This window comes from Canis lupus, chromosome 19 (assembly GCF_048164855.1).
Source record: "Canis lupus baileyi chromosome 19, mCanLup2.hap1, whole genome shotgun sequence".
Lineage (NCBI taxonomy): Eukaryota > Metazoa > Chordata > Mammalia > Carnivora > Canidae > Canis > Canis lupus.
In genome coordinates this window covers 4402001-4416279 of record NC_132856.1, presented here as the reverse complement: position 1 = coordinate 4416279, position 14279 = coordinate 4402001, and the positions used below count along the sequence as shown (strand labels likewise).

Here is a 14279-nt window from a genome sequence, read left to right as displayed (position 1 = left end):
GATGCCAGGATGATACCAGGTTTCTGGATTATGCAACCGGGTGGTGCCATTAACCAGGCCAGGAGCCATGCAGAGACAGCCAGCAGGTATACTGGAGATGGGGATTGGTTGGATTAGGGAATGTGGCATTGAGAAGTCAGTTATTATGTTGCCCTGGGTCTGGAGCTGTCTTGGGTGGTGGATGGTGGATGTGGATTTAGGAGTGGTCAGCATGCAGGTAATAAATGGAGTCTAGAGGTAATTGAGATCACCCAAGGAAGTATTCTGAGTGAGATGAGAAGGTCTAGGACAGAGCCTAGCAAAACAGAAGCTAAAAAGTTAAGTGGGAAACCAAGGCAGTGTAACCCCCTCACAGAGGCCAAGGAAAAAGAGAAAGGGGTTCAATGTGGTAGCTACAGGTATTATTGGGCTGGAACATGCTTTTTTTGGTCTGTTTTCTTGGCCTGTACGATACTTTAAAACACTTTGGGGTACCTGGGTAGCTCTGTGGTTGAGCAGCTGCCTTCAGCTCAGGTTGTGATCCTGGGGTCCTGGGATCATGTCCTGCATTGGGCTCCCCTCAGGGAATCTGCTTCTCCCTCTGTCTATGTCTCTGCCTCTGTGTGTCTTTCATGAATAAATAAATACAATCTTTAAAAAATATATTTTAAAACACTTTGACTTAGCTGTTACAATTTAAAAACAAGAGTATTTCCTTTGAAATCTCTATTCCAGGGGTGCCTTGGTGGCACAGTTGGTTGGGCATCTAACTCTTGGTTTTGGCTCAGGTCGTGATTTCGAGGTCATGAGATCAAGCCCTGTGTCAGGCTCTGAGTTCAGTGAGGAATCTACTTGAGATTCTCTCTCCCTCTCTCTCTGCCCCTCCCATTTGTGCTCTCTCTCTCTAAAATAAACAAATCTTTTAAAAAGTTAGAGGCACCTGGGTGGCTCAGTTGGTTGAGGAGCAATGGGCTCCTTGCTCAGCAGGGAACCTGCTTCTCCCTCTCCCTCTGCCTGCTTGTGCATGCTCCTGTTCTCTCTCTCTCTGCCAAATAAATAAACCTTTATTTTTTAAATATTTTATTCACTTATTCATGAGAGACACTGAGAGAGAGAGGCAGAGACATAGGCAGAGGGAGAAGCAGGCTTTCTGTGGGGAGCCTGATGTGAGACTCGATCCCAGGACCTCAGGATCATGTTCTGAGCCAAAGGCAGATGTTCAAACATTGAGCCACCCAGGTGCCCCAATAAATAAATCTTTTTTTTTTATTTTTTTATTTTTTTTTTATTTATGATAGTTACAGAGAGAGAGAGAGAGAGGGAGGCAGAGACACAGGCAGAGGGAGAAGCAGGCTCCATGCACCGGGAGCCCGATGTGGGATTCGATCCCGGGTCTCCGGGATCACGCCCTGGGCCAAAGGCAGGCGCCAAAATGCTGCGCCACCCAGGGATCCCTTTTTTTTTTTTTTTAATTTATAATAAATAAATCTTTAAAAAAGAAAAGAAATCTCTATTCCAGTTTCCCTGGAAAAATCACAATATGGGCCATTCTGGGCCTGAACTCCTGTATGCCAAGAGCCAGGTACACTGAGTCACGGCTCCCCCCATTAGCTGAGGTATGTGCTCTCCTCTCTGTCTCAATCTCCACCTATCCTTGTTGTGTCCCTGACACTGGAGGCCTGGCAGATGTCCTTCTCCGTCTGTCTTAGTCAGCCTGAGCTGCTATAACAAAATACCATAGACTAGTGGCTTACACAAGAGACATTTATTTCTCATAGTTCTGGAGGCTGAGAAGTCTAAGAGGAAGATGATGGCAGATTCAGTTCCTAGTGGAAGCCTGTTTACTGGCTTATACATGGCCACCTTCTTGCTGGGTCCTTACATGGCCTTTCCTTGGTTCTTATGCATAGAGAGATCTCTCTTTCCTCCCCTTCTTATAGGGCACTGATCCCATCATAAGGGTCCCAGCCTCATGACCTCATCTCAACCTCCTAATACCATCATATTTGGGTTTAAATATTTGGGGTTAAGGCTCCAACATAATGAATCTTGGGAGGGGGAGTACATACAACACTCAGCCTATGACATCATCTTGATTACATTATTACTTTTCTTTTAGTAGAGCTAAAAGAAAGGAGAGGCTTTCTTCAATGTATGTTTCTATTCAGAGTAAGAAAACAAAATATAGACTGAGACAGTCAAGCATTACTTGAAAAATGAGAGGAAGCCTATTTCTTAATGAAATGCCTTCTCTGCCTATGATATTTCTAAGATGGTCCCCAAGGATTCTTGCCTTCTGGTGCTCATGCCCTTGTGTCATCCCCTTCCTTTGAATGTGGGCTGAACCATTACTTGATTCTACTCAGTAGAATCAAGGGGACAAAATGTCACATCGGGCTTCCTGCATGGAGCCTGCTTCTCCCTTTGCCTATATTTCTGTCTTTCTCTCTCTCATGAATAAATAATAAAATCTTTAAAAAAAAAAAGAAGGGGAATCATATAATATTTGTCTTTTTTGTGACTGGCTTACTTCACTTAGCATAATGTCCTCAAGGTTCATCTGTGTTGCATCATATGTCAGTATCTCCTTTCTCTTTAAGGCTGAATCATATTCTATTGTATGTATAGACCACCTTTTGTCTATCCATTCATCCATCAATGGATATTTGGGTTGCTTCCACCTTTTGGCTATTAGAATAATGCTGCTATAAACACTGTGTACAAGTATCTCTTCAGGATCCTATTTTCTGTTCTTTTGGATATACACCCAGAAATGGGATTACTGGATCATATGGTAATTATGTTTAATTTTTTCTGGAACCACAATACTGTTTTCTACAGTGGCTGTGTCATTTTATGTTCCCACTAGCAGTGCATAAGGGTTTCAATTCCTCCACATCCTTGCCAATACTTGTTTTTCTGTTTTTTGGTTTTCTGATAGTGGTCAGCCCAACGTGCATGAAGAGGTATCTCACTAAATATGGGTTGTTTTAAGCAGCTAAGTTTGGGGTGATTCTTACATAGCACGAGATAAGTAATATATCACTTCATTTTGTGAGTCCCAAGGAGGGAGTAGTTATTGGTTAAATGCATGTGGCTTAAAGGTTGAACAATAGAACTGAAACAAAAACTCCTGCAGTCATCATAGAATAAAGGCGGAGACCTCAGGCAAAGCAGACTCAAAGGGTGAAGGTGGAGAGGGGGGTTGGCCATAGTATGCAAAAAGGAATAAAGTAAACTTAAGGAGTTGTCTATGTAGGGGCACCTGGGTGGCTCAGTGGTTGAGCGTCTGCCTTTGCCTCAGGGTGTGATCCAGGTCCGGGGACGGAGTCTCACATCAGGCTCCCTGCAAAGAGCCTGCTTCTCCCTCTGCCTATGTCTCTGCCTCTCTCTCTCTCTCTGTGACTATCATAAAATAATAATAATTAAAAAAAGATTTTATTTATTCATTCATGAGAGACCCAGAAAGAGGCAGAGACATAGGCAGAGGGAGAAGCAGGCTCCATGCACCGGGAGCCCGACGTGGGACTCAATCCCGGCTCTCCAGGATCGTGCCCTGGGCCAAAGGCAGGCGCTAAACCTCTGCGCCACCAAGGGATCCCGAATAAATAAAATCTTAAAAAAAAACAACAAAAAAGGAGTTGTCTATGTAATATTTTTAAAAGATTTTACAGATTTATTAATTTGAGAGAAAGAGTAGGGTGAGGAGCAGAGGGAGAGAGACAAACAGAGTCTGCACTGAGCATGGAGCCAGATGCAGGGCTCAATCTCACCACCCTGAGATCACGACCTGAGCCAAAGTCAACAGTCTGACACTTAACCGACTGAGCCACTCAGGGGCTCCAGGAATCATCTACATAATTTTTATGGATTGCCTGTTTTCTTTCCTGAGAAGGTGAGATAAATGGTAGTTGGAAAGAGGGTTTTACTCGCTTTTCCTTTTAAAAATAGGAAAAAAAAATGATCATGTTTAAAACCTATGGCACCTATGTCAAGTGGGACTAGAACCCAACCTGAATGGCTCCTGAGCTTGTAAAATGTTTGCTCAACTGCCCACGTCTGAAGCAAAATAAAAAACAAGACATAAACCAGCAATGTTCTCATGTTTTTTCTTGATGACTATTCTAGGTGGCAAATATCAAATATTTAATTATTTCAAGGATTCTCATTCTTTCTCTCCCATTTTCCTCTTGGTGCCCCTGTTGGCTGGGTACAAATATATGTTTAATCTGTCTCTTGGATAGTCCAGCTCCATGCCCTTCCTCCCTAGCACACCAACTCCTGTTCAAGTCTCTTCCAAGCAAAGCATAATGTATAGTAACTCCCCAATGACATTTTTTTGAAAGAGAAAATGAAATTACTCCTATGGCTGAACTTCCTGGGGATTCCTGAGTTTTGACTCAGGTCCTTTACAAACTGCACCATAAACATCCTCCAGGCCAATGCCAGAACTAAGTCCCTGCACATAAAATGTGTTCCTGCTTTATTCACACAAGTGTGATTTGTGTACACTCCACCACAACATGCATGTGTATTTTAGCCATCTATGTAAAGGCAGACTTGTTGTGGGGGCCTTTTGACTGTAGAATCCCCAGGCCCCGGAACAATCCAACATTTACTAGGCCCAGGCATTATGGGTTGTATACAGCAGTCACCTAGGGGTGGGCCCCTCAGAGATTATCATAGATACTCCCCTTGGATATATTGGAAGGTCATTATTCTACAGACTGATGAGTGGAGATGCTCTAACCCTTTCTATTCATTGTCACCAGCTCCTGATGAATCACTAATAAGTATTCAGCCACTCTACCCCTCCTGCAGATGCTGCTTCTCTTCCTACTTTGCAGTGACAGGAAATCATCTCTCAGTAACCTTGAAGCTTTGCTGTAGGTAACTTGACTTTCAGTTGGCTCACAGTCACACGCTCAGAGAAGAGCAGCCCGGGTGTTAACCCCTTAAACCAAGGGTCCAAAAGAAGCTGAGTAGTGCCCTCAGACTCTCAGTCCAGGGTCTTTTCATCACACACACACACACACACACACACACACACACACACACACACAAATCACCCATTTGCACATGGACACTGATTTGACTTTAGATGTTACATTACCTTCTTTGCAGTAAACCACCAGTGATCAATGTGAGGTAACTTATCACAGAAAAAGAATAAATGTGGAATTGCTCAGATCAGGGTTAGAATCTAGACTCTGTCATTCATTCATTCAACTGCTATTCATTCAACTAACACAATCTTCCATGTGCCATGGACCGAGCACTCAAGGAGCTGCCTTAGCCACTAAAGGTGGAGAGAGGACAATAATTTTATGTGTCAACTTGACGGGATCATGGGGGCCCAGATGTCTGGTCAAACACTTTTCTGGGTGTTTCTGGGAGCGTGTGTTGGGGTGAGATTAACATCTAAATCAGTAGATCAAGTAAAGCAGATTGCCCTCCTCAAGGTAGGTGGGTCTCATACAATCAGTTGAAGGTCTGGATGAAACAAAATTGCTGACTAAGAGAAAATGACACGTGCCTGATTGCCTTCAAACTAAGACATCAGCCTTTCTTCTGTCTTTGGACTTGAAATATTGGTACTTTCTGGGTCTTGAACCTATCGGTCTTTGGACAATAACTACAGCATCTTCTCTCCTAGTCCTCAGACCTTTGGACCTGGACTGTAACCAAATCATCAGCTCTCTTGAGTCTTCAGATTGCCCACTCACCCTGCAGATCATGAGACTTGCCCATTTCCATAACTGCATGAGTGAACTCCTTATAGTAAATCAACTTCTCTCACTCTCTTTACACACACACACACACACACACACACACACACACACACCTTATTGTTTCTGTTATTCTGGAGGATCCTGACAAACCCAGCAAGCAAATCAGTGATCAATCTGACAGTGATAAATTGCTGTGAGGAAAATAAAACAAGATTGTGGAAAAGAGAGGGGTGGTACTTTAGGTGTGGAGGTCAGGACCACGTCTCTGAGGAGGTGGCCTTTCAGCTGAGTCACAGTGAGAGAGCAACAGCCATGTAAAATATGTGGGGATATGGTTAGGCAAAGGCCCTGTGGTGGGCAGGATCATGGAAAGCTGGAAGGACAAAAAGAAAACCAGTATGACTGGAGAGGAAAATGGTAGGCAAGAGAGGAGGATGCAGGGCATTAAGGATTCATAGGCCATAAGGAGGAGTTTGGATTTTATTTCAAGTGCAAGGGGAATCCTTTGGAAAGTTTTAAGGTAGAGTGTAACACTTCGGCTGCTTGTATTCCTAGCTTGTATGATCTTGGGCAAATGAGTGTACCTCTCTGTGCTTTGGTTTCCTGACATTGTCGTGAGAATAAATGAGGTAATATTAGAGAGTGAGCTAGTACTATGCTTGGCCCAAAGAAGTAGCTATAGAAATATCAGTTTCTTTTCTGGTTGTTCACCAGGGGCAATGACTGGTAAATGCTGATAGTAAAACAAACTGGGGAAGTGGAACTGACATGAACTTTCTGGAAGGCAGTGTCAGCATATCCTTTGACAAGGGGCTACCTCCCCTGTGGCCTAGGGAAACAAAGAGAAACAGAGACAAAATGTATACCAAAGATGTTTGTTGGGGCACCTGGGTGGCTCCGTTGGTTGAGCATTTGCCTCAGACTCAGGTCATGATCCTGGGATTCTGGGATCAAGCCTCACATCAGGTTCCTTGCTCCATGGGGAGTCTGCTTCTCCCTCTCCCTCTGCCTGCCTCCCCCTACTCCTCCTACTCTTCCTCTCTATCAAATAAATAAATAAAATCTTAAAAAAAACAAAGATGTTTGTTGCAATGTCATTTACACACAGGAAAACTGGAAACAACTAAATGTCTGGGGTAGGGGTGGTTTAAAAACACTTTGGTAGGTTATACGTAGAGTTTTGAAGTGAAAAAGACTTGGCTCTTCCAGGGTATCCTCTAGGTGACTTCTGGAAAGTCATCAAATTCTGTAACCTTCACTTGTCTTGGAAAATGGAGACAACGAGGGCAACCCCACCACCTAGGGCTGTGGTACAATTAGATAGGAATGAACATGTGATCCATGGCTCAGCACCTGGTGGCCCCATCATGCCCCAGTAGTATGTGGGAGCCATCAGAGAAAATGTAAGGACCATAAGGTTAACTTTTTTAAAAAGCCAGAAAGTTACATACATATATAAAACTGATGGTTATGCTCAAGATAATTTAAGGGAACCTACAGATTTAATGCAATTCTAGTTAAAACCCACAGGTTTGTTTATGGAATAAGCTTTATTTGGAGGAATTCTAATGAGGAGACAAGGCCAAGAAGAGGCAAAGGATTCTCCAAAAAGGATAATATTGAAGGCCTTTCTCTATTGGATATTGATATCAAGATTTATTCTAAGACTTTGATAATTAAGACAGTGTGGAATTGGGATGCCTGGATGGCTCAGTGATTGAACATTTGCCTTCGGTTCAGGGCATGATCCCAGGATCCTGGGATCAAGTCCAACATTGGGCTCCTTGCAGGGAGCCTGCTTCTCCCTCTGCTTATGTCTCTGCCCCTCTCTCTGTGTCTCATGAATAAATAAAATCTTTATTTAAAAAAAAAAGACAGTATGGAATTGACACAGGGATTGACAAGTTGACAATGATAGAGGAGTCTAGAAACAGACCCATAGAAATGGGCTTTTGATATATGATATATAAGCAGAATGTAAGTGAAAGACTAATACAGGACAATAGTAGCATTGCAGAGCAGCATGGAAAGAAAGGATAATTCAATCCATTGTGTTGGGGCAGTTGATTATCCATATAGGAAAAGATAGGGGCTCCTGGGTGGCTCAGTGAGTTAAGTGTCTGACTCTTGGGTTTCCACTCAGGTGGTGATCTCAGGGTCCTGGGATCTAGCCTCTTGTTGGGCTCCACACATCAGGGAGTCTGCTTGAGATTCTCTTCCTCCCTCTACTGCTGCCCCTTCCCCTGTTCATGCTGTCTCTGTCTCTCTCTAAAATAAATAAATATTTTGGAAAAAAAATTAAATGGGCCTTTTATCTCACACCACACAAAAAAATTTCAGATGAAGTTAGAACTTAAATGTGAAGAGCATAATTTCTTCTAAAGAAGAAAACAGGGATGCCTGGGTGGCTTAGTGGTTGGGCGTCTGCCTTTGGCTCGGGGCATGATCCCACAGTCCTGGGATCAAGTCCTGCATGGGACTGCCTGCATGGAGCCTGCTACTCCCTTTGCCTATGTGTCTGCCACTTTCTCTGTGTCTCTCATGAATAAATAAATAAAATCTTTAAAAAGAAATAAAGAAGAAAACATAAAAATGTACTGGTCAATACAGTAGACACTAGCTACATGTGGCTATCTTCAATTATTTTTAAATTAAAATTAAACTAAATAAAAAAATAAAATTAAATAAAATTAAATTAAATTAAATTAAACTAAATATAAATTCAATCCCTAAGTCACACTAGCCACATTTAGTGGTTACTATCCTGGACAGCACAGATAAAGGACATATCCACCACTGCAGAAAGTGCTATGGAACATTACTTGATATAGAAGAGTATCTTCCCAATCTTGGGAAAGGGAAATATTTCCCTAAAAAGACAAAAAAAAAAAAATGCAACCCACAAATGAAAATATTGATAATTCAACATTAAATATTCACACTTCCATTTATCAAAATATACCATGAAGAAAGAGAAGGGACAAGTTATGAACTGAGAGAAGATATTTGCAATAAATCAACAATGATTAGCACTCATAGGATATAGAGAACTTCTTTATATTGGCTACCCCAAAACAACAAAGGACATGAATGGGCATTTCAGAGAAATTTCATAATTTTTCAATAAACAGATAAAAGATATTCAACTTTAGGGAAAAGCAAATTAGACTTTTTAAAATTTTTTAAAGATTTTATTTATTTATTCATGACAGACACAGAGAGGGAGAGAAGCAGAGACACAGACAGAGGGAGAAGCAGGCTCCATGCAGGGAGCCTGATGTGGGACTGGATCCCAGGTCTCCAGGATCATACCCCGGGCTGAAGGTGGTGCCAAACCACTGAGCCATCGGGGCTGCCGGCAAATTAGACTTTAGTGAGATTCCATTTATAGCCACTAGGTCAGCAAACAAACAAACAAACAAACAAAAACTTTTACAATACTGAATTGGAGAGGATGGGAGATTATGGTATAAATATAAACTGGTACAAAAATTTGGGAAACAATTGCCAACTATCTCGCAAGGTTTAATAACCTAGGCAATTCTTTTTCTTATGTATGTCCAAGAGGCATTCCTGTATATATGCAGGCATAAAAATGTTCATAGCAGTGGGTGGGGGTTTTTTTGTGATTAAAAAAATTAGGTACAAATTAAATACCAGCAATAGGAAAACAGGTAAGCATACAGTGGTATATTCACAATGGAGTATTATGCAGCAGTGAAAAGGAGGCTTTGCATGTGGATATCCAGTTGTTCCAGCACCATTTGTTGAAAAGACTATTCCTTCACCCACTGAATACAACCTATGGTGTAGTGTTTATAAAGCTCAAAATCAAGAAAAACCTACAATGTTTATTTTTTTCTTTTTTTTTCAATGTTTATTTTTAAGCATGCATATGTAGATGATTTTTTTTTTATGATAGTCACAGAGAGAGAGAGAGAGAGAGAGGCAGAGACACAGGCAGAAGGAGAAGCAGGCTCCATGCACCGGGAGCCCGATGTGGGACTCGATCCCGGGTCTCCAGGATCACGCCCTAGGCCAAAGGCAGGCGCTAAACGGCTGTGCCACCCAGGGATCCCTGATTTATTTTTTTCAAATGGTAGGGAGACAATAAACTAAGGATGGTAGTGACTACTGGGGGTGAGCAGAGGATGATCATGTAAAGGAACTCTGATTATTGGTAAGGTTCTAGATCTGCACCTGGGAAGTGAGTTCAGGAGGGTCATTGCATTCTTATACCCCCAAACTTACACATTTATTACAATTAAATTCTTTTGTATGCACCAAATATAAAGATGTAACTAAGAAAAAAAGGAATAATTTTGTCCTTTTCATTTTATTTTGTTGTATTGTTCTAAAGTTTCCTCCCTCCAAATATATATTACATTTTTTTCTAATTGGAAAAAAAAAAGAAATATATTACATTACCTGGGAAATGTCTCTTGCTAAATTCAGGAATCGTTTATAAATAGAACCGGGTTAGGATGCTTGGAAGAAACGGCATAAAGAAAGTATATCTAGGAAGCTGACCCAGGTCATTTAGTAACTATGTGTTCAGCACAAACCTTCCTGGAGGTGGTTTCTTCCTGAAATTTCTTTTCAGTTGATAGCTTGGGGTTAAGGAGAAGCAGCAGCAGTCTTTGGCAACCTGGAAATCTAGTTATGAAAGCCAGCTCTGTCATTCAGCAGCTGTGTATCCTTTGGCAATGTATGTAACTTCTCTGAGATTGGGTTTTTGTGACTATAGGAGCAGTGGTGTTTACTTTGAGCTTTCTTTGGGTGGCTTAAGGATAAAATACATGAAGTATCTGTCTTCTGGTGAGTCCTTGATAAATGTCAGCACTTACATTGTCATCCTCCTGTCCCAGCATTGATTGTATCTTATTATAGAGTAGCCCTTTACAGTTTGCAAAGGTATGCAGGGAGTTATGTTCATTATCTGATCCTGAAAAAAGTCTAATTTTTTAAAAGATTTATTTATTTATTCATGATAGACAGAGAGAGAGAGAGAGAGAGAGAGGCAGAGATACAGGAGGAGGGAGAAGCAGGCTCCATGCCAGGAGCCCGACGTGGGACTCAATCCCGGGACTCCAGAATCGCATCCTGGGCCAAAGGGAGGCGCCAAACCGCTGAGCCACCCAGGAATCCCCAAAAAGTCTAATTTTTATTAAGATAATATCTTACATGTAGAGACTACATTGTACTACATTGCTATGTTTATAAGAATTATATAAAGTGGGTGTTCAGTAAGAGCTAATTGAATGAATGAATGAATGAATGAATGAATGCTTTCAAAGGTGAGTATAAGCAGAGAAAAAAACAGTGGACGGCTTCTTTGACTGGGCAATTCCATTTTATGAGGCTAGAAGCTGCCCCTAAAGCAAAGGTAGGCCCGGAGTCTCCCTCTTACATTAAGGGAACCTTCAGGGCAGGGCAGGGCTCTGAAACTGCCCCAAGTCTTCCTGGTGGACGCCAGAGCCTGGCAAGGGGCCCTGCTTGTGTCAAAAGATCCTGGCAGGGCCTTTTCCTACTCTGGCTTGTGAGAAACTAGAGGTAAAAAAGAGAGTTGGTGCCACCTGGAGGGTGAGAATAGCCACCTTAGATGAAGGCTAGAAAAATTCTTAGAATAAAATAGTTGTTTTAGTTTAAGGGCACAGGTGGGGTGGTGGTGGTAATAAAAATCATCTCTACTTTTTAAAATTAAATTATTATTGAGATAATTATAGATTCATGAGCAGTTATAAGAAATAATACATAAAAAAAGAAATAATACAGAGAAATGCCATGTATCCTTTACCCAGTCTCCCCCGATGGTAACATCTTGTAAAACTACATTACACAGGGCACTTGAATGGTGCAGTCAGGTAAGCATCCAACTCTTGATTTCAGCTCAAGTTGTAGTCTCAGGGTCATAGAATTGAGCCCCCAGGTCAGGCTGTGCGCTCAGCACAGAGTCCGCCTGATATCTTCTCTCCCTTTCCCCCTACCCCTCTCCCTTATCCCCCCCCCCCAAATAAGTAAATAAATCTTTAAAAAAAACCAACTATAGTATATAGATCAATTGAGTAGAATCTAGAGTCCAGAAATAAACCCATACACTACTGGTGATTTTTTTTTTTTTGACAATGGTAACAACATAATTCAGTGGGAGAAAAAATGGTCTTTTCAACAAATGGTGCTGGGACAGCTCGATATCCACATGCAAAAGAAAACAAAAATGAAGTTGGACCACTACTTCATACCATATACAAAAACTAAAATGTGTCAAAAACCTAAAATGTAAGAGGTAAGTCTATAAAACTCTTAGGAAAAAACAATAGGGTTAAATCTTCATGAGCTTGGTTTGAGCAACAATTTCTTATATATGGATACCAAAAGACTAAGCAACAAGGGACACGTGGGTGACTCAACGGCTGAGCGCCTGCCTTCAGCCCAGGGCATGATCCTGGAGTGCCAGGATCCAGTCTCATATCAGGCTCCCTGCATGGAGCTTGCTTCTCTCTCTGCCTATGTCTCTGCCTCTCTCTCTGTCTCTCATTAATAAATAAATAAAATCTTAAAGAAAAGAATAAGCAACAAAAGAAAGAATAGATAAACTGGACCTCATCCTTTCTCCTTCAAAGGACACTGTAAGGGCAGCCCCGGTGGCTCAGCGGTTTAGCGCCGCCTTCAGCCCAGGGTGTGATCCTAGACACGCGGAATCGTCCCACATTGGGTTCCCTGCATGGAGCCCTCTGTCTGTGTCTCTGCCTTTCTCTGTGTCTCTCATGAATAAATAAAATCTTAAAAAAAAAAAAAAAAAAGGACACTGTAAAAAAAAGTGAAATGACAACACACAAAATGGAAGAAAATATTCGCAGATCATATATATCTGTAAGGATCTAGTATCCAGAATATATAAAGAAATCTTACAACCCTATGATAGAAAAATTTTTTCTTTTTTTTTTTTTTTTTGAAAAATTTTTTCTTTAATGAGCAAAGGATTTGAGTAGACAATACTTCAAAGAAGATATATAAATGCCCTGTGAGTCCCGGGATTGAGTCCCACATAAGACTCCCTGCACAGGGACGCCTGGACCGCTCAGCGGTTGAGCATCTGCCTTCAGCTCACGTCCTGATCCCGGAGTCCGGGATCAAGTCCCGCATCAGGCTCCTTGTGAGGAGCCTGCTTCTTCCTCTGTCTCTGCCTCTCTCTCACTCTCTCTGTGTATCTCATGAATAAACAAATAAAATCTTAAAAAAAAAAAAAAAAGACTCCCTGCATGAAGCCTGCTTCTCCCTCTGCCTATGTCTGGGTCTCTTTCTTTGTGTCTCTCGTGAATATTCTTTTTTTTTTAATCTTAAAAAAAAAACCACAAAAAACCCACAATGAGATACCACTTCACACACACTAGGATGGTTATAATCAAAAAGACAATAATAAGTGTTACTGAGATGTGGAGAGATTGGTGGTGAATTGAAAACGCTGGTGAGAATATAAAGTGGTACTGATGCTTTGGAAAATAGGCGGTTTCTCAAAAAGTTAAACAGTTATCACATAACCCAGCATTTCTACTCCTACGTATGCACTCAAGAAAAATGAAAACATGTCACATGAAAACTTGTATACAAGTGTTCATAGCAGCATTATTCATGAAAGTCAAAAAGTAGAAACAACCCCAAAGTCCATAAACTAATGCATGATAAACAAAATGTGGCATATCCATAAAATGGAATATTATTCAACAATAAAAAGCAATGAAGTACCTGATTGATACTATGATGTGGTTGAACTCTGAAAACATTATGCTAAGTGAAAGAAGCCAGACACACAAAAGGCCACATATTGTATGACTCCATTTATATGAAATATCCAGAAGAGGCAAATCCATGGAAACAGAAGGTAGATTAATGGTTGGGGAAGGGAGGGGAGTGAGGAATGCTAATGGGTACCAGCTTCTTCTGGGAGTGATGAAATGTTCTGGAATTAGTGGTGAATGGGTACACAACTCTTTGAATATACTAAGAACCACTGAATTGTATACTTTAAAAGGGTGAATTTTGTGTCATACTATATCTCAATTTTAACTAGTAAAAATAATAAATAAAAAATAATATCATGACCAGTATATTAATATTGGCTCAATCTACCAATGTCATTCAGATTTTCCTAGTTTCGCAAGTACTTTCAGTATTCTGTTTTTCTACCAAGGACTTAGCAATTTTCATAAAGAACATATACTAACGTTTAAAAGTAATAAAAAGGGATCCCTGGGTGGCGCAGCGGTTTGGCGCCTGCCTTTGGCCCAGGGCGCGATCCCGGAGACCCGGGATCGAATCCCACGTCGGGCTCCCGGTGCATGGAGCCTGCTTCTCCCTCTGCCTGTGTCTCTGCCTCTCTCTCTCTGTGACTATCATAAATAAATAAAAATTAAAAATAAAATAAAAGTAATAAAAACCCTACAATTATATACACATATATGCCCACACTTAGAGCTGGAGTCACCACTTACAATTCTCATTCTCAGAGAGTTATGGTAAAGATTGTATATTTTGGCTTTGGTACACAGTTTTATAGAATTAATATTA

General features: G+C 41.2%; 1 protein-coding gene across 4 annotated transcripts in view; it reads right to left on the bottom strand.

Moving 5' to 3' along the window:
- Window positions 1-14279, bottom strand: part of CNBP (CCHC-type zinc finger nucleic acid binding protein) — a 69010-nt gene that overhangs the window by 53405 nt on the left and 1326 nt on the right. The gene's annotated exons all lie outside the window — the stretch shown is intronic.